The 22,050-nt window shown below is 37.6% G+C and overlaps 1 pseudogene; it reads right to left on the bottom strand.

Moving 5' to 3' along the window:
• Window positions 1-11,139: 11,139 nt before the first annotated feature.
• On the bottom strand, window positions 11,140-19,273 carry LOC144251168 (transcription factor JunD-like; annotated as a pseudogene).
• Window positions 19,274-22,050: the final 2,777 nt, after the last annotated feature.

The following is a 22,050-nucleotide window of genomic DNA, read 5'->3' on the forward strand; positions in this document are numbered from 1 at the left end:
ACCTCATCTTGGAAGTCTCAGTTCCAAATCTGAGTGGAAGAGGAAGCAGTGGAGGCTCTGAAGGAATGCATTTTGACGTCTGACTTTTACTGCTTCATAAATGAGACACAGGTATTTATTCCTAATGTGCTACAGTACTTCTTTAGTACTACAGTACTTTCATAGTACAATAATTTATATGAAATCTCATTATATCATTTTAAATTGATAGTATTATTAAAATGTATAATATCTCAAATATTATTGTCTTACATGAATAATTTTTCCATCATAAATATTCACAAGGTATAATAATTTAAAAGTTTGGTATTTTCTAGCTTTGCATTACTTTTTAGAACTAGAAATATTTCAAAACCTCTTTTGGCAATTCCCAAGCTCACAAACTCATCTGATAAAACTTCTGTCTAATATTATCTTATTTTGTGTAGTAACCTCATATAAAATGTGTAATATACATTTACATAAAATAAGTGACATTACATCCTTTAAAATGTTTTTTGGTTTACTATATAAAAATTACTTTACCTTGCTCTTTACTACAGCTTAGATATTCAATGGAGGTTAATTGAAATTTTAAAAAATATACTAGTCATGCAGGGAAACAGCAAAATAGTAGAATAAACATAAGTTTGTAATAAAATAAAACATACTATTTTTTCATGGTTTGGCAAAGTGTTATTAGCATACACAACCATAGGCCAAGCATTCAGTTTAGTATTTCATATATCATAAAACGTTGTTTCTTTATATCCAACATCAATCTGGAATGCCAATATTTTAGTTGATCTTGTATTTTTAGAGTTCTACCTTATGAAGGCCTAATCCTTGAGAAAGAACACAGAATTTGATAATAGAATTTTTTATTACTAGTTCATGTAGATACACTGAATTTTTTAATTTTAAAAATTCCAAGTATATGAATACACACTAAAACACTAGAATAAATTTAAGTTTGTGGTCAAATAAAAACAAACTAATTTTTCATGACATGGCAGAGTGCTATTATTACAGACAATCATAGGCTCATTTAAATGGATACTGCAAACTTCCCCCTCTATTATACAACTTTTTTCCTTGATACCTGATATTTTCTAGACTTCTTCTCTTCTCCCAGCTGTTTTAAGAGCTTTAAAGTTATTCTTTACTAATGTATAATTATTGAAATAATTTATATAATTATGAGAATTTTCAATAAGAAGAATTAACTGGACATAACTTTCCTAGGTAGTACATATAAGAATCTACCACAGTGAAGAGCATCATCAATTAAATTAACAAAATTGAGGTCCTAATTAGAATGAGATATATTCCATGCTTGTATAATTATACCAAAGTGCATCCTACTGTCATGTATTAGATACCTGATAATTTTTAAAAATTGCTTATTTTTTTATTGTGGTGCTGAAAATTGAACCCAGAGCCTCACAAGTGCTAGGCAAGAATGCTACCAATGAGTGACAACTCAAGCCCTTTGCTTATTTTATATATATAAATGTTTCTATAACTAAAATGACAAATTGATTTATTATAATTTTAATAAATTTTCTGCAATAAAGAAGAGCAATTTACAATAACCTAGAGAAAAAATATTTTCTTTTATCATGAGCACTATTTTCTCTTCTATTTTCCATCCAAATCTTGACTAATGGTATTCTGAATTATTATTCTTTTCTTTTACAAAAATATTTTTCAAGTGCAGTTTCAATCCAGTCAAATTTGCCTATTCATAAAGGTACATAAACCAAAACCTTCAGGAATTTATTTGGTTTATATGAAGAAGAAAATGGTAATTAGTTCATAAGAGTGAAGTTTTGCACACTGGTTTGCAACTATTTAAATACAGCCATTAGTAGGAGAATGACTTTAAGTTTGAAAATATGGGCAGATTTTGTAAAGAAGAAACAATACACTGGGTGTTTCAGTGCTTCAATGAATAAGATGTAAGAGGAGTCACATAAGGAATGTCATATAACAAATATTCGACTATCATACGAACACAAGTTTTCCAATTTTTCTTAAACTTGTTTATGGGAGACAGTTTTTTTTTTTTTTTTTTTTTTTTACATTTTCGTTGGTAATGGATATTCTAACTGCAATGTGACAGGTTGAATTTGGTATGTTCTGAATTTTATAGGATATGATTTCAATCAAGGTCTTGTGGATGGAGGAAAAAATGTAAACTCTTACAATACAACATTTGAATAAAATAAAATTTAAAAAAAACTTTGAAATGGGCATGTTGGGATTATTTTCTTAGAAGATTCCTATATCTTTTTAAAAAATATTTTTAGTTGTAGATGGACACAACACTTTTATCTTATGTGGTTCTGCAGATTTAACCCAGTGCCTCACAATTGCTAGACAACCACTTTACAACTGATCGACCACCCCAGCCTAATATTACTCTTTCTGCCTATACAAACATGAAATCCACAGTTTCTGGTATATAATTTTATTGTAAGCAAAAGTATTTCAGATACTGTAGATCCAAGCCAAATAAGACACCATCTTTAATTTTAAGAAGTCTGTGGGAAAGATTAAAAATCAAACAAACACTGGCCATTAAATAATATAACTTATGATACAAAGGAAAACATAGTGTATACAGGCTCAAAGACAAGGGTAAGATCTGAGAAATTTCACGATATAAACGGGAGTAAACAAAAATATTCCTCTGAAGAATAAGGGATGTTTGAGTTAAAATTTATTATTTGTTTATTTTTTTTTAATTTTGTTTTTGGGGATGCAGCAAGGGCTTTCTTTGTGGTAGGCCAGAGAAGAAAGAGCTCCACACTAGATCTTTACTTGAAATTAATATAAAAAATATGACACTGATTTATATACAATTTTTCTGTTGTTTTGGTAAATGATAATTATAAAGATTATGGAGAGTAATAGATTGACTGAAAGAATGTTCATAAAAATCCTGTTGTGATAAAAGGATCCTGTTTTTCTTCCAAGAATACCCATTAATATGAACAAATATTTCAGTTTTATTTCCATAAGAATTACTTTTTATCCACAAGCTGGCACTGAAATCTCAGGAGACATATTCCTGCTTTGTCTTTACATTGCCACTGTCTTTGTAGGGCCAAGCCCAGGCTTACTGACTTCCCAATAACTACATGGCTCTAACACACATCTTTATGATCCTCACCATGAGACTTTTGGTATCGAGAAATTTGGGGGAAGAGTAGGACAGTCCATGTGAGTTCAAATGCAAAGTGTTTGTTTTCCTGGCCAAGGTCATGAAGGAACTCTCCACCTGCACCATCTACAAGTTGGGTGTGCTTTAGGCCATCATAATCAGCCTCAGTGGCTTCTCATGGGCCTGCTTCAAATTAAAAATCACAAATATCATCCCATGGCTAATTATTTTCTTATTGATCCTCACCATGTCCCCTATACCAATGAAACAATTGGAAGCCACACAAAATTCTGTTAAGAATATAAAATGGTATTGCAGGTATAGGAAAGAATTTGGTGATTACTAAAATTTTAAATATAGAATTACCACATGACCTACCAATTTCTTTTCTACCTGTATTTCCAAATGAACTGAACACAGATATTCAAACACCAAATAAAATCTAGCTTGGTCTTCTATTTCTCTCTCACCACTATTCATTTCTGCTCATGAGCTAAAAGCACAGGAGCCTCTTTTCTTGAACTGATGGCATTCAGTGGTCTCTAGTTTTGAGACTGTGTGGTTCTTTCCAGCAGATACGTAATAATTTTCTTTCAGAGACTTAAACAAAAATCATGTTTCTTCTAAGCTTCAGATTTTCTCCATGAAGCTCCCCATAAAAAAAGAGCCACTCACACCATTCTGCTGCTCATCATCTGCTTTTATATCCAGTATTATTTGGACTTCATTATTTCACTATTAATAGGCATAGTGTGGACAAGTTTTCTCATCCTGACATGTCTTCAAAAGGCTTGTGATCAGGGCTGAGGATGTGGCTCAAGTGGTAGCGTGCTCGCCTGGCATGCGTGCAGCCCGGGTTAGATCCTCAGCACCAAATACAAACAAAGATGTTGTGTCCGCTGAAAACCAATATATATATATATATATATATATATATATATATATATATATATATATATATATATATATAAATTCTCTCTCTCTCTCTCTCTCTCTCTCTCTCTCTCTCTCTCTCCTCTCTCTCTCTCTCTCTCTCCCTCTCTTTAAAAAAAGGCTTGTAATCAATTATGATGGCATGCTCACTCTTTTGGTGTTGATCAATGCTGACACTTAAATAATAAAACTATGCAAGTGTGGAGGAGGAAAAAAGTTCAGCTTCTGACAAAGTGGAGGAAAAAAGCTCAGCTTCTGACAAAACAAATTTGTCACTCTTATTAAAATAATATTCTCTATTTCAGAACATTTTACCTCTGATGAAAATCAATAAAGTAGGATTAAATTTTCTACTAGATCAAAGATATCTAAATAGCTAGCAAATAGCTTCTGGATTTTTTTTCTGTATCTGGATCAGTTTTTCAACATTTGCTTTAATTTTCACTATATCTGACACCATTAGAATATCATAAATTTTTATAATTTTTATTCACTTTGTATCTTAGACATTTATATTGAGTCTATTTTTTGTCTTCTTTCATTACAGTTCCTGATATTTTTTTCAGTGAAATTCTATTAGAGGATTATTGATGCTTTTCTGTTTTTTTTTCTTTTTTGTCTATTAATATATGCATGCTCATATCAAAACTATTCAGGAGTCTGCAGGAGTATTGCAAGTTTGTGGAAACCTTGGGTGACTTAGTGACATCCTGTGAACAAAACAGGTAGGAGATGTATCTCATTCTTGGACCACTTTAGTGTTCACTTTCCTTTACCAAAACTAGTACAACAACAACCTGAACAACAGAAATCCAACAAATACCATGAAAGAGTACTCCATGAAAAAGAGAATGCCTTCACTTTTTAAAAAATAGAAGAGTTGGGCACCATATGAGAATTCAACTCAATAACACCAATAAAGAAAAAGTCTTGAAAACACTGAAGTCTATAGAATTATAGTTAGAGATGACCAAAAGAATTGGAAGCTACACACACTTCTGTTAAAAATATAAATGGTAGAGTAGGTATAGAAAAGGATTTGATGATTGCTAAAATTTTAAACATAGAATTACCACATAACTTACCAATTTTATTCTTAGCTATATTTCCAAATGAACTTAAAACACACATTCAAACACTTGAACATGAATATCAATGCCATCACCCTTTACACTAGGAGATATATGAAAATCCAAATTTTCATCAGAAATAGTAAACAAATGTGTCTATGTATTTATATGTATCCATGTCTGAGTAAGCACATGTATATATAGATATATTCATACAAACAAATGATATCTATATATAGCATCTATATATATGTTTGAATATTACTCTGCAATAAAAATGAAGTACTGATACAGGCTACCATGTAGACAAATATAAAAAATATTAAGAAAGTAAGCAAAATCGGACATGATATTTAACCTGTGTTATAACTATATTTATATCAAATATCCAAAAATTGGAATTCATGGAGTTAGAAAGGAGAGAGTAAGTTGCCAGGGGCTTGGAAGCCATTTAAGTGAGTGGTTGTTTAACAGATTACATGGCTTATTTTCAGTAATTAAAATGTCTAAAACAAGGTAATTCTTGTAATTATACCACAACATTTTAAATGACACTACATAATTTATTTTTGATGGGCACTTTTATGAGAATTCAACTCAATAACACCAATAAGGAAAAAGTCTTGAAAACACTTACGTCTATAGAATTATAGCTAGAGATGACAGAAATGAACTATGGAATTGAACATAACTTTCTTATCTTTGTATTGAACACATTACAAGAGTAACTGCATCATGTAGAGCCACAAAAATAGAATCCTAAATACAATGAGTTATACTCTTTGTATGTATAATATCCCAAAATATATTCTACATCATGCATATCTAAAAGGAACAAATAAATTAAAATTAAAAAAGAAACTATGGAGTTATAGTCTCCCACATGTACTATGTATCACCAAGATAAAGTGTGAATGGTAACACTAGATACCAGAATTCAAGAGCCTTCTCTATGTCAGGCAGTACTCTTGATTCATTATTTACTTTGTCCATATCTTTCCAGTATCTTGCATCCTGATTGGAAGGCTTCTGATCTTACAGATGAGTACACTAAGTTTGAGGTCACCATCACTGCAGACTAAGTCTCTGACAATTAATTTGTGTCATTTCCAATTTACTGAATCATGTATCAAAATTAAAAGTCAGTCTCCCCCCCCCCCAACTCCACCTGTAGGAGGAGGAAGCAAGAGGTATAAATTACAACAGGGCAACAAAGCCATCTTCATAAACTATTAATGTTTAACGCTTGATTGTGGTCATTGTTACACTGATAAATATATATGTCCAAACATGAAAAAGTATGAATGATATATGTGTATAGTTTATTGTATTTCAGTATTACCCTAATACAATTGTTTTAAATTTAAATGAAATACATATATTACTCAGAAAAACAAGTATATATTTGGAAAGCATAGAAAAAAGATGCTAAACATTATATGTTATCAAGAAATTACAAATTAAACACACCTATAAAAATTTACAGAATTTTAAACCTGACAATATCAAGAAATGGCAAAGAGGGGCACAAGAATAACTCTTATAAATTGCTGTAGGAATAACAAAATTGAACAGCCACTCTGAAAGACAGTTTGGTAGCTTCTTAAAAATTAAATATAGACTTAGTATGGCCCACTAATTGTACTTCTCAGGTTATTTCAATGAAATTGAAAGCTACGTCCACAGAAAACCCACATACAAATGTGCACAGAATCTTCATTCATGATTGCTAAGAGCAGGAAGCAGCTAAGAAAGACTTCAGTAGCTATTTACCTCTCATTAATGTAAATATATGAAACATCCATACACTGGAGGGTCATTCAAAAATTTTTTTAAAATGAAATTTGCTATTAAACATGAAAACACATGGAGGCATCATAGATAAATATTGTTGGAAAAGAATATATTGTCTGAAATGCACAATTTTGTGATTCCAAATTTGTGACATGCTGGTTCCTAGAATGGGAAAGAGAAAATCCTCCATGATTGGCATCTACAGTTCATTTTTTTCCACAGTTCTTAAACTACCTGCTCATGGCTAAGCTGGACTGTACAGAAGCTGAAGAAATTATCTTCAAGCACAGATTGGTTCATAATGACAATGTATATCTGCTAAATATTCGGTATGATGAGGGTGAGAGAATGAGAAGATGGACTACAATGGGAAGGGGTAATTGGAAGAAAAACTGGCTCCCTCAGGAGGAAGAAGGAAGGAAGAAGGTGCTTTAAACTGTCTTCATTCCCAAATGAGAAAAATCATTAGTAAAATTTGTTCCTTCTTTTCTCTCTTCTCTACTTTCTTCCTTCTTCATTTCATTGGTTATTTTCTTCTTATCTCTCACTCTCCATTTCTTCCATGATTTCTGTCTAAGAGAAGATGTCTCAGTTCACTCTTCATATTTACTTGTCAGAAACTAGTAATTTGGAAAATAAAGCTCTATGGGAGGCACATCCATTTATATTGGGTGTCATTACACTGAATTGTTTTCAATTGAAAAACCTGAAAAATATATTTTAAGAGTATAAACACTCACATAAAACATTAGTGTGTATTATTTATTTGTTTATTTATTTTCTTATACAACAAGCTATACATATCCCGGGTCTAGAGAGAGGCCCTACATTGTTTTGCTAGGAAGAGAACCAGAAAAAAAAGACAACATCAATAAAAACCAAATTATTATTATCAAATTACTGACTTTTCTATAATAAAAGAAGTTAATAATAATTTAGAGAAAGTTACTTTATCTCTTCCTGAAAAATATTTAAACTTTCAAAGGTATTTTCACTGATTTTTCACCCAAAGATCAAAGAATAATTTTATTCACTGAAAACTTTAAAGGAAAAATGTTTTCCAAAGGCAATTTGAATTCACTCAATCAATGAAAATGGACTTTGGGTGTTCAGGAAATGTATGCATTTTCTATAGAAATTTTTGTAATTTTAAAGGAGAAAAGTAATTGGATCATCAAAGTACAGCTTTACCCTAAATATCTGAATTCACATATTGATGTCAGAATGGTCAAACTTGGAAAATAAAAGAAATTTTTTTGAAGAAGATTCAAAGCCCTGGGTGCCTACTTCTTTTAACCCATGAGTCTTTCAGGCACTGAGTGACTATGAAGACAGATTTAAAGATAGGTCCTCAGTGCAGTTAGGTAAATCCGATCTCATATCCAGTAAGATAAATAAAATGGAGGCCATCTTAGAGAATGGAAACCAGAGCAGCCCTTGGGGAAATTGAAATGTTAATGTCCTCTAAACCTGGAGACCATCCTAAGTAAATGTTAATGAAACAGCTCCCAGCAAACAGGGAAGTGCTAATCCCAAAGCTGCCCCAGGCCCTTTCTGCCCAGATTACTCCTCCAGCTCACCTATATCCCACCTTTTGGGCCTTTCCACCTGGGAAACAAAAGACATGAGTGTGGGAAAACTGAAAGAAGACTTTAGCAATAAAAAAGGGAAGACCTCGTCCTCCTACGGATTCCGTCTTTTGGGTCCTCTTCTTTCTCTTGGGAGAAGTCTTTTCTGCTGTCCTTTAATAAAGCTTTACTTTTCACTCTACACTTGCCTCAATGGGCTTCTCTAGTGTTATACTGCAGCATTAGGGAAGAAATGACTCCAGGTAAACAGTGGTAACAACTATTCTGTGAGAGGCACCAGAGTTAATGAACATTGCAGCATTATTCAAAGTGTAGCCTGAGAAGACTTTCTGTTATTACCGAGTTTATTCATGGGAAATAGTCATTTTTTTCCCATTTTGGCCATAGATGTGTCAAAGACAGTTTAACAAGTTGAACTTGACAGTTCCTTCTACCCAGCCTGGTTCATTCATTTCCCTTGAAATGAAGCATTTTATTGAATTTATTAAAAATATGTTTGTAAACTATTTCCTTCTACTCTGTCCTCACCAGCAAGGGAAGTGATGATATTTGCTTACCTTTATTGCTTTCTACAAAACATCTCTAGGCTTCACATCTGGGTTTCCTGCTAAATTCAGCACGATGTTTATGATATGTTCCTCTTATTTCCCTATTTCTTAACACTGTAATAGTATCTTATATTCTCCTGCTTTACAAACACCTAAGTATCTTAGTGTAGTCACACACATGAAACATGTTGATTCCACTTTTCATGGAACTTACCTATTAATTCAGAAGTATTTCATAATCTTCATCCTTCTTTCATAGGGTCTGTCACTTACTTTGACTGAGCCTCTTGCGTTTTAATTATTTCAAGGTTTTTACATTTATTTAAGGAGCATTATGTCAAAAGTACGAATAACATTAAATTCCATTAGAAATAAATTTGATAATATTAGAGAGTTAGAGTGTTAAAATATTTTATTTCATCATTCCATACTTCCATATAGAGACTCTGATAGAAATTACAGCTACTTTAAGTGTTTTATAGATCAAAAAAATTAAGATGTGAGCTAAAAATATTGAATTAAGTACCCCAAATGGAGTCATGGCTGTGTTATTTAATGCAACTTTACCAAGTTACCACGAAACTCTGGACACACACACACACACACACACACACACATTTTAAAAAAAAAGGAGTCTTGGAGGTATCAGTCCTCTCCTCGGGAAAGCAAAAAAATGTTTTAAAAATATTGTTATTTGAGGATTAACATTTGTCAAAGCAGGCTAATGTTAGGGTAGTCATTTCTCCTCTAAAGTATGAAGTCTTGAATGTACTACATTAATTCTCCCAAGCCAGGATTTGTCATAAGCCTAACAAGTAAGAAAAACCCAGTATCAGAGAAATTTTCAGCCCAGTTCTTTAAGAAGTTGAAAAAAGAATGAATACCAATTCTTGTAAAATTATTTTATAGAATAGAAAATAGCAAAAAACTTTCTAACCTCATTCTATGAAACTAATATCAACCGAATGCAAAAACCAGACAGACACATCGAGGAAAGAATATTTCAGGCCAGTATTCCTGATGAACAGAGATGTAATAATTATCAGTAAAATTATGACAAGCAGCATACAAAATCATATTAAAAAGATAGTGGAATCTGATCAGTGGGGTTTGTCCCAGGGATGCAGGGTTGGTTCGAAACATGAAAATCAACAAACATATTTTTTAAGTAAATAGATGTAAAGACAAGAATCAGACAATTATCTAAATAATAGTAGAAAAAGCATGTGACTACATACATGATCAAAACACTAGAAAACTATGTATAGTAGAAATATATCATGAACTATAAAAGCTGTCAATGGTAAACACAGGGAAACATTATTTTTTTTCTTTTCTTTGTATTGTTATTTATTTATTTATCTATTTATTTATTTATTTATCATATGTTTTTTGGCGTAAGGAGACTGTGCAAACAGAAAACTGGGCAAACAAAGGATTACAAACAGGAATGTGCACTCCTAGCAAAATGAAAAGAAAGACAAAAACTAAAGAACAAACAGGGAGTGGTGGTCAGAAGGACAGAAGAGGGTAGCCAGAGCTAGGAAAAGTCATAGTATTTTTTTTCTTCTTCCCATTTCTTTAAAAAACGAAAACAAACAAACAAAAAAAACAAGGAAACACACATGCACACACAACCATTTGTTCCAGAGTAGAAACATAAATAGAGCAGAATCAACACTTTGTTCTTCTTTCTTCCAAAGGCAAAAAAAAATGAAGTAAAAGAAAAGGCAGGCTGGTGGCTGCACCCCACAGAGCCCCTTCCACAGTGGTGTGTACAAAGGGACAGCTGGAGCTCTGGTTTGTGCAACACAGGGCCACACAGAGAGGCAGCTCCAGGAAAGGGGTGGTGTCATGTGCCCAGGGAGCAGGGGGTCCAGCTTATTGAAGTCCAGAGCTGCCCTCAGGGATATACCTGGGGACCGCGCCCTCTCCAAGTCCTGGACACCCTTGGGGAGGGTGTCGCCAGGACCGCACTCTCTCCAGATCCGAGGCACCCATGCACCACCCCTCGTGAGCCAGCTCCTCAAGCAGGGAGGCTGCGCCCACGCTTGGGCTCAGTATGTGGGCACCTGGTGCTGGGGCAGCAGCTGGCAGCTGCTGTTGACATGAATAATAACTTTCTGCTTGAGCTGCACCACTTGCTCACTCAGCAGGCTCCTGATCTGGCTCTTGAGCATCTTCAGTTTCTCCTCCAAGTGTGAGATGCGCTCCAGCTTGCGTTTGTGTCACTTGGAAGCTGCCATGCATTTGGCCAGCCTCTTGCGATCTTGCTCCTGCGTGTCCACCTCTATGGGCCACAGCTTCGGGCTCTTGCAGAAGCTTGGTGCGTCGGCCACCATCTGTGGCTAGTCCTTGAGCGCTGCCAGGCGCAGCGGCCCCAGTGCTACCGGGCAGATGCAGTGGGAAGGGAATGGGATCAGCGGTGAAGGCCACAGTGGCAGCACCCAGCACCCCTGCGAGCCATCCGCTAGCTGCTCAGGTTAGCTTAGAGCAGTGCCTCCTTGTAGCCATCTCCCCGAAGAGGGGTGAATGGGGGGGGGGATAAGCCTGGATGCCAGGCCAGAGGCTGCCCTACCAGCAACAACCTGGTTCTGTTTGTGCAAATCTTCCAGGGCTTTCACAAAGCGCTCTGTGAACTCTTGCTCCTTCCTGTCTGCCACCTTGGGGTAGAGGAACTGCGTGCTTGCCTGTGGTGGTTACCAGCCCTTTGGACTTTGTTATGAGGCGCTCCAGCTCAGGAGAGGCGAGCTTGAGCAGCTCCAGGTCGAGTGAGGAGGGCAAAGGCCGGGGGGCCACTGCACTGGGGGCGCCAATCCCGCCCAGGGAGGGCGAGGTAGCCCAGCCGCTGTCTGGAGCCACAACACTGCCGCAGGCCGGCTGCAGCAAAATAACCGGGGGGTGACGAATAACTTGTGTACGTTGATACAGCAGGAATGGGAGTCATTTATTGTAGGACAACAGAGCTATTTATACATTTTGCACAGCTTATCTTAATTAGCATAAACTAGATACATCAGTCAACCAATAAGGAATCTTCACACTTAATGGCTCACTTTTGTTACTTCTCAAACCACTCCCTCTGACATTTTGCCAGGCACCATCCAGACTTGTTTACGAACTCTAACATTTCTCTGGCAGAATACCAGGTGTTATTTTTGACTTATTTACAGACCTTAACACAACACCTGCTTGCTCAGGCTCAGTGTCAGCGCCTCACAAGCAGCCCTGGGATGCTAAGTTGCTGCCATTGCCACTGATGCTACTACCCAGGCTCAGGGCCTCATCGCCTTAGAGGGGTGTTTCTATTCTCTGGCTCCCCCCCCCACCTCAAAGCACCGGTAGGAGGCAGGGGAATGGCTGGGCCGCTGTGCCTGGCCCTCTTGCAGCGGCTCCTCAGAAACATTGTTCTTAAGGGAGAAAAATTTGAAGTATTCCCTCTATAATTCAAAAAAAAAAAGATCACCCTTTTTTGTTGCTTTTTTTTGTCACTTCTATTCAACAACATCCTTGAAACTCTATCCAAAACAATTAGAAGAAAGAATGAAAGTTAAATGAGTAGGAAAAGAGGAACTCAAACTATCACTATTTGCTAATGACTTGCTTCTATATTTAGAAAATCCAAAAAATTTCACCTGAAAACTTTCTTGACTAATAAATAAATTCAGCAAAACAAACACCCATAAAACAAATGCATTTATATACTTTAAAAATGAATCCACTTTAAAAAAATTAGGAAAACCACCCCATTAACAATGGCCTCAAAAAAAAAGAGAATAAAACAAAATACTTGGGAATCAATCTAAAAAAGAGTTAAAATACCTCTACAATGAAAACTACAGAACACTAAAAATACAGATTGAAAGTCTTAGAAGATGTAAAGATGTTCCAGGCGCTTAGATAGGCAGAATGATCATAGTCAAAACAGCCATACTAACAAAGTAGCTATACAGATTCAATGCAATTCCTTTTAAACTTCCAATGACATTCTTCATAAAACTAGAAAAAGCAAGCATTAACATAATTTGAAAAATGATAGGAGAGCCACAATAGCCAAAGCAATTCTCAACAAAATGAGTGACTCAGTAGGCCTCACAATACTAGACCTTAAACTATACTACAGAGAAATAGTTAAAAAAATTTAAAAAGGTACCAACAGACATGTAGACATATATCATACTAGAAAAAGATGCCAAAAACATAAATTGGAGAAAAGATAGCCTCTTCAACAATTGGTGCTGGTAAAACTGGAAATTCATATGTAGAAAGATGAAATTAAAACTTTATCTCTCACTGTGCTCAAAAATCAACTCAAAGTAGATCAAAGACTTAGACATGAGAATGGAAACCATATGACTAACAGAAAAAAAGAAGGTCCACATTCTCATCATGTTAGCTTAGGACCTGACTTCTTGAATAAGATTCCTAAAATACAAACAGTAAAATTAGTAATCAATAAATGGTATGGATTCAAAGAAAGAAGCTTATTCTTCACAAAGGAAACAAAGGAAGAGAGAGCCTACAGAATGGGAAAAAAATCTTTACCACCACACATCAAATAAGAAACTGAACAGACACTTCACAGAATAAGAAATATAATTGATCAACAAACACATAAAACAGACCATCATCTTTAGCAATTATAGAAATGAAAATCAACGCTATTTCAATATTTCATTGCACTGCAGTCTTAGTGGCTATTATCAAGAATACAAGCAATATTTTTTAAAAGAGAGAGTGAGAGAGGGAGAAAGAGAGAAAGAGAGAGAGAGAATTTTAATATCTATCTTTTTTTTTTTTTTTAGTTATCGGTGGATACAACATCTTTGTATGTGGTGCTGAGAATCTAACCCAGGCCGCACACATGCCAGGTGAGCGCGCTACTGCTTGAGCCACATCCGCAGCCACAGCAATAATTTTTTTCATTAGGATGGGGGACAAAAGTTACACTCATACATTGCTGGTGGCCACATCAATGTAGAGTAGTTCAATTCACAATAGCTAAACTATGGAAACAACCTAGGTACCCTTCAACAGATGAATGGATAAATAAAATGTGAATATATATATATTTGTGTGTGTGTGTATGAAATATTACTGAACCCTAAAAATAATAAAATTATGCACTTGCTGGCAAATGGATGGAATTTGAGAATACCAGGCTAAGCTAAACAAATCAATAGCAAACTTCCAAAGGCTGAATATTTTATCTAATGTGCAGATGCTAATTCATAATGGAAGGTACTAGGGAAGAAAAAATGCACTTTGGATTAGAAAGCGAGAAGTGAAGGGAGGCAAAGAGAAATGAGATTTTGAAGGATTATGAAATGGATTAGATATCATTACCTTGCATGCTTATACAATTACATAAGTGGTGCAATTCTATAATAATTGTAACAAATGCAAAAAAAGATAGAATAAACTATAAGAGCTAAAACACTGTTGTACTGAAATAGAAGGAAATATACAAAACAATGCACAGAAGAGAGAATAAGGATAAGCCCAGACACTCACTGCACACTCATCTTTGAGAAGGGGTCTAATAATACGTAATGGATAAAGGATAGTCTTTTTACAGATGATGCTGAGGGCACTCAATATTTACATAGGGAAGAAAGAAAATACTGGGGTCCCACTTACCAATCTCTTCCCACCTACTAAGGTGACAGATATGATCTTTCTCTAATTTGATCACTACACAGTGTTACGTGTATTAAAATATCATGCTATACCACACAAGCAGATGAAGTCGCTATTTTTTCAATCTAAAATTAAAAAAGAAAGAAGAGCATAAGTTTGTGAGCAATGAAAACAAAACACAGAAGAAAAACTTTACAACACTGCTTTAGAAAATGGTCCTTTGGCTATGACAGTAAAAGGACAAGGGACAGAACCATCAAAAGACAAGTAGAATTTCATTAAGCCAAAAGCTTCTGCACAGCACAGTAAAGCATGAATAGAAAAAAGACTCAACTGTTGGAATGAGAAAAATTACTTACACATCACCTGAGAGGAGTATAAAGTCTAAAACACACAAGAAAATTGATATGACTCTATTAAAATTAAAAACTTGAGGAAAAAACAGTAAGCAAGCTGGGCACAGTGGGACATACTTTAATACCAGTGGTTTCAGAAGCTGAGGTGAGAGGATCACAAGTTAAAAACTAGCCTCATCAAATTAGCCAGGCCAAAAGAAACTGAGTCAAACCCTGTCTCTAAATTTAAAATAAATAAATTAATTAAATTCTGTGGATGTAGCTCAGTTGTTAAGTGCTGTGGATTCAATCCCTAGTGGCAAAAAAAAAAAGAAATGTAAACAGAGAGTAGCATGTTGTTTTCAAAGAAATGTGGTTAGGGTAAATTGGAGTGCTGATCTTCAGTGGATAAAAATTTTAATTGCATAAGATATTTGCAGAATAATTCTGTACTTACACTTTACAATAGTATAATGTTCACTTATGTTTTCTGAGTACATATATCCTACTTAGTGTTCTTATTATTGTGCAAGGTAGGAAGGAAGGAAGAAATGGATTAAGGGAGGGAAGGATGATGGAGAGAGAGGAGGGAAAGGGGGACTAGCCCCATGATGCTCTTCCTACACAGTCAGGATTCCTGCTCAAAGTGGACCTGTCCTTGATTGAATATTCTGCTACTTCTATCATAAATTTTATTGATATTATCTTACTACTTGTTTTTCTTAAGTAAATTCCAAGAAGGCAATGGACCACAGGTATGAACACAGCACATAAATGTAACCTGCAGGTATACTGCATTTGGCCACCTCATGCACACTGAGTTTTCATTCCCATAATCACAGAAGTCCAGTGGGCCAAGGAAAAAATGGGAGCTAAGAGAAAGTTGGGTACAATGTGACCATGTCCTATCCACAAGTAAGTAATAAAAGGGAGGGTAATGAAACCCAGGAAGGCCACACAGTAATGTCCACCAGAATTAGATTCAAATACAGAAAGAAGACAGCTTTTTCACTCAAGGTACTTCTCTTTGTTAGCCCACCTCTCCAGCTGAGGATGTAAAGGGAAAGGGAAACCAGGGTGACCCACAGTCACTTTTCTTCTAGTTCTTTCAAACTCATTAACAAACCAGGTGGAGAAACCTTCACAGTTATCAAGGTGTAGTAAAAACAATTGCACTTGTTCTGTGTAACATATTCACTGCTTTGGCATTTATGAACACAAGATGGATATTCAACCTCTACAATATGACTTGTTTCTAAGTTTGAATTTAGAATTGATATATCATTTTTACGGATAAATGTTAGAAGTCTTGCTAATAATTTTAAATGCTGTAATAAGAAGGACAACTAAAAGATGACAAAATATACCATGACATGTGAAGAGATCACAGAAGAAAAAAGTATATATATTTCTGTGGCATGATATCAATGGCCCAGGTCACTTGCTTTTAGACAGGGACTCCAAATTTTTATCTTGCACTGGGCCTGAAAAATTACACAAATTTTCCTAAAAATACCTGTAAAAATGTGTATATTTCCCTGGAGAAAGTGCTGATTCTAGGATCTGGTAAGATAAATAAATAATAATAATAAAAGAGCCTGAACATAGTAGGAGGAAGAGAAGGAAGAGTAAGAAGAGAGTCTCCCAAGGTGTCTCACATGTGGATTCCTGATGAATGACATAAGAACAAAGGTAAAATATCCTGAAAGAATGAAAGCTAGAAAAATATGAGCAATAAAATAAAAAACTTTAATGGTAAAATATAAGTGAAAGCAACAAATAAGTATATATTAACTAAGAAAAAATGATTGAATTTATTGACAATAAGTAATGGGAACAAACAACTCTTTCATATTGAAGGATTCAAAACAATGCAGGAAAATAGCATCCCCTCCTGCATGTGGAGCTTAGTATCCTTGTAATTTTATGGGTGGGCAGATTGAATGACTTGATTGCAACAAATAGTGAATGAATAAGGTAAAAGTATTATATTCCCAAAGATAATCCTGGAATAAACTACCTTGACAATGGATGTACTGTCACACTTCAAATATTTCAGTGACCATCAGGTAACCTCATCATGCTGGGATAACAAGGCATTTCAAATCCATACTATTCCATCCAAAATTATTTAATTAGTTCTCTTTACAGGTGACTGACAATGACCATTTTCACAAGCAGAAAACAAATCATAAGGATAATCTCTCCCTCAGTGTTGAGTGCCTACCTTTCAGTGAGCAAATAGAATAATTAATTTTAATTTGTTTTTAATTAACAAATATTTATTGCATATGTTAATGGAATTGAGCATAATATTTCCAAATGCATGGTTACACATTATCTATCTTCTATTTTCATCCCTTGCCTTGCCCCAGCACCCTTCCTACTCTTCAGAAACTATTATTGGGCTGACATATTACTTTTAAAAAATCAACTCTAGGGTGTAGGTGGCAAACATGTTAATAGAAAAAAGATTTCTGCAGTCACAAACAAGTATTTGCAGGAATGAACTCTCCCCACATCTCAGAGACCATAAATGTTAACACCTGGCTAATTCTCCCTTTATCTCATTGTACACAATTAGAAAATCAATCTCCAGCTAGTGCCTTCACAATGCTGACCTAAATTTTTCCATAAATCATCTGATTGGCTTCAGTTCCCACCACCTAAGAACAGGGGTTTCATTGAGATCATCAGAAATCAGTATGGCACCAAATCTCCTTTGCCACCCTGAAGTTCACTTTTTAGTGGTTTTCAGAAGAAGAGGTTCTGCCTTTCTTTTTGAAATTATCTCTTCCAGAAATCCATGTCATTACATTTCCCCGGATTTTTATCTCCTTAACTGGATGCCCTCACTCTCTGTGTCCTTCATAGATTTTTCTTCTACATTGTTAAATATAGGTTTCTCTAAGCCCCACCTAAGAGAAATGCTCCCTGTACTTCTATATATTTACCCATACTCAGGGTCATGCTCAGTCTCGTGGCAGTATTTTCTGAATTCCTCTGTCTCCCAAATATCCATTTTCTTCCCAGTTGTCTCCTGTAACCTTCAGACATGTCCATGTGGATATCTAGGAGAAATCACAAACATCAACGCAAAGCCTTCCTCAAGACTAGCACTCTGTTCCCTGCCTCATGTAGTCTTTCTACCCCATACAGGATTGGGTACCAGCAACTACCCTAGAGTGCTCAAATAAAAAATTCGGCAATTTTCCTTGATCTTTTCACCATTACCCTCACCCAACCCATCCCCAAACCCTGCTTACCTTAAAGAAAATATTATAAAAATATATGCATGTGAGAGAGAGAGAGAGACAGGGAGATACACATATTCAAAATTATGAATATATAAGAATACAATTATATGTATATTAAATATCTATAAAATATATAATTACATATAAATAAATCAGGTTAAATTACTTTTATTACTATTACCAAGTCATGCAATCATGTTACATCATACATATTATCTTGATAATCATACCCATGGGTACAAGTTAAGTTCTCAGGGTGTGCCCACTGGTTCTGGGTCTGGAGAAGCCCACTGAGCATGTGGGTGTGTGATGCCATGGGACATGCAACTCCAGCCCTGTCTTGGGGGTTGAGGGCTCAGGGCACAGCCCGCCCACAGGAGCAGTCACCCAATGACTCTCCTGAGGAGGTGCATGCACAAATTAGCTTTGGAAAGACCACCACTCCTCTTGGTGCTGGGAACTGAACCCAGAGCCTTCCGCCCTGGGAGCAGGTTCTATACCACTGAGCCCCGCCCCAAGCCACTTTACTTATGTAGAATGGATTAGAAGTGGGCTGGGCAAGATGGAGGCGGGGAGGTAATGATGTGAGCCTGGAATTAGGGTGACCTGCAACCAGGAAGTGCCCTAGAGGGAGACAAGGGCATTGACATGAGACGCTGGAGGAGGCAGAACAAACTCAGATCAGATGGCTCTTCAAGGTGGTGCTCAAAATGAACACACAGAGGCCAGGTAAAGACTGACCCTTGGCAAGCCTTTGCGTGGTGCCATGCCTGCTAAAGGGACAGTGTGTCTGCCCTCCCCCCCACCAGGTATCGTCAGCACCCAGGTCTGCACTCCTGACCCCCTTGCCTGGGTCTGCTCAGGTACCCACCCTGCTCCTGACTCTTCAGCCCCTAGCTGCTCCTTACCTTCTGCCACTGCTCTTGAACATGGTGCTCACCTCCCTCACATGCTCCCATCATCTCTGTCCCTCCTGCCCTCCTGCTGGTCAATGTCCAGTTCCTTGTGTCTGGCTAAACTGCAAGGCCACATAAGTATTTACTCTGAACTTTGGACGCCACCGTCTGCCTACATTTGGCAAGATGAGCTTGCTAAGACAAAGACCCTTCCTTATACTACTAAAAATCCCTCCTGCCCTAAAGACGGAATTCCATTTTTGTGTCTGGAATGTAAGGCTTTTAAGGCAGAGCTCACCTCATGTCTGATGCCTGAGGAGCCTGGGGACCCTCCACCAGGAGCAGTGCTTTCAAATGCCTCTGCCTCAGAGCTCCTCCTGGGTTGCTGACTGACTGCTGCTGTGGCTTAGGATGAGCTCTGAGCTCACCAGGGCAGGGGGTGCTCATGCTTGTCTCCTGGCAAGGGGTGCAGCCTCTGAAGGCCTGTGGCAAGCTGCAGGCAGCCCTGGGCCACTTGTGGCACCTGAGGCCAAAAGCACTTGGAGTGAGCAGAAGTGAGAAAGGAGACGTGGCAGAAAGTGGCAGCCCCCAGGCACCACCCTTCCCACCAGGTGTCCATTCCAACAGGAAGAGAGGGTGTGGGTGTCACAGAGCTGGGGCATTTCGAGAAAATGAGGCAATGCAAAGACCCCTCTTCAAACCCGATTCACAAGACAGAATTAAAGACAGGTAGTCAGAACAGAGGGTCAATGGAGAGAATGGAGGCCAATTTGGGTTTGGGAAGTTGGAGGGTCTGAAATGTTAATTTCTTCAGAGCCCTTCCTCCACCCTGCTCCTACCAGCTGCTAAGGTGACCTGTCCCAGAGATTGTTCGTCCCTCCAGGGAGTTATAAAAGTTAGTGCACCCTGGGCCTCTTCCAGTCCAGATCACTCCACCAGGCCCCTCCAGCCCCTCTCTTCTCACCTTGGGGCCCTCCCTCCGAGCATCTCCTGGCCCAGTCATTAGCAGGAAGAAGAGAGACAGGGGAAGACCAGGAGAACAAAGGAAGCCTGTGGCACATAGAAAGGCGGACACTCTCACTTCTTGGGATACCGGGATAGCTATGGCTCCCTGCTCCCTCCCGGAGAAGTCCACGTTACCCTTTTTAAATAAGCCCTGTTTTATATGCTGGTGTGCGTCTCTAATGCTGCACTTCAACATGTGGGGAAGCAGGATAACTGGAGCTATCAACTCGTGTAACCAAGTCGGAAAGATCCCAGACTTGCTCAGAGTAATAGGCTTAGTTCAGTAGTTCATGGAAGGGAGAGGGAAAGGGAAAGGGGACACTCTCAAGGGAGGAGAGGGACAATGCACCTGTCCTGCACTCCAGTTTTGTTGGGGATTCAAGAGAGGTTTCCAGAGTCCTGCTCAGGCTCACTTCTTTACTTTTGATTGACAGGAAGATGACATCAGATTTTCAAGTCCCCACTGCATTGACAATTTTAGGTCACTTTGTTTGGCTTATGCTGACTGGTTCTAATTGTTTTCTTACCCATAAATTCTTACCGATTTTATGGTTAGGAGGAACTACCCTTATCTCCCAGAGTTTCAGGATCCGGTCACAAAAGTCTCTTGGGTTCCTCCCATTGACATTATCTCTGGCCTGCATTTCTCCTGCAGATAACAGGTGGTTGGCTGAGGAATGTGATAAGTACAGTCCACTCAGGCCAGGCACGGCTGCAGGTAAATTGCTTCTTGGAAAAGAATGCATATGGGATTGCACAGTGGGCCCAGTTTACAGAATTATCCCCCCCACTCACATTCCCACCATCCTCACCCTACCTGGCACAATGACACACATCTGAAGGTCACTGGTTTCTGCGTGGTTGATAGCAGTGCGTTCAACAGAACTTCACGGGAAGGAAATGTTCTATTTCTGATCAACGTGACATCCCCCATAACATGGAACCACCAAGCTCCATGGTCAGAGTGACGGAGGACCTGAAATTTAAATTTAATCTAAACTTAAATGGCACCTGACCTGGGCCACCACATAGGGTGTTATGGGTCTGTACATATCTGCATTGAGCTTAAGATGCCAGACACAACCCGATATTTCAGCCAGGACTTCTCTACAGCAGGACAAGGCCGGTGTGGCCCAGGAGAGAATGGCCTCCAGAGAACACAGTCAGGTTGCCCAGGCCACACCTCTGACCAACACGGTGAGTCCAGCACACCAGCCAGCACGCAGTGGCTGGCCGGCCATCAGTCCAACCCTGGTGCTCTGCTGTGCCAGCAAGGAGGGCAGGTCCTGAAGGGCTCTGCATTTCTCCCGGCTTACTGTACATTCTAAGAGAGGCCCTGAAAAGTAAGTGCAAATTTTGTTTCTTTTATTTGGTTAAAAAAAAAAAAAAACTTTGCAGGGCTGGGGATGTGGCTCAAGCAGTAGCGCGCTCGCCAGCCATGCGTGCGGCCCGGGTTCGATCCTCAGCACCGCATACCAACAAAGATGTTGTGTCCGCCAAGAACTAAAATAAATAAATAAATAAATATTAAAAAAAAAACTTTGCAATAAGAAATTTCTATTCAAAGGCAGAGAAAGAACCAATAACATGGTCTAAATTTGAACTTCAGTCTCTTGGAGTCTGATGGGTTGACCCCACCACCTTTGCCCACATCACACTCCTGCAGTGGTTCAGGTGGGCACCTGAAATTACTGAATGCCCCTTCCCAGGCAAAGCAACCACAGATGTGTCCGTCACACAGCAGGATGTCTCTGGGGCCAGACTCATAAGCAAACATGAGAATGTTAAGCCTGCCAGATTTCCTCTTCCCAGAGGTAGGGAGACCAACCACAGTA

Source organism: Urocitellus parryii, chromosome Y, assembly GCF_045843805.1.
Source record: "Urocitellus parryii isolate mUroPar1 chromosome Y, mUroPar1.hap1, whole genome shotgun sequence".
NCBI classification, from domain to species: domain Eukaryota; kingdom Metazoa; phylum Chordata; class Mammalia; order Rodentia; family Sciuridae; genus Urocitellus; species Urocitellus parryii.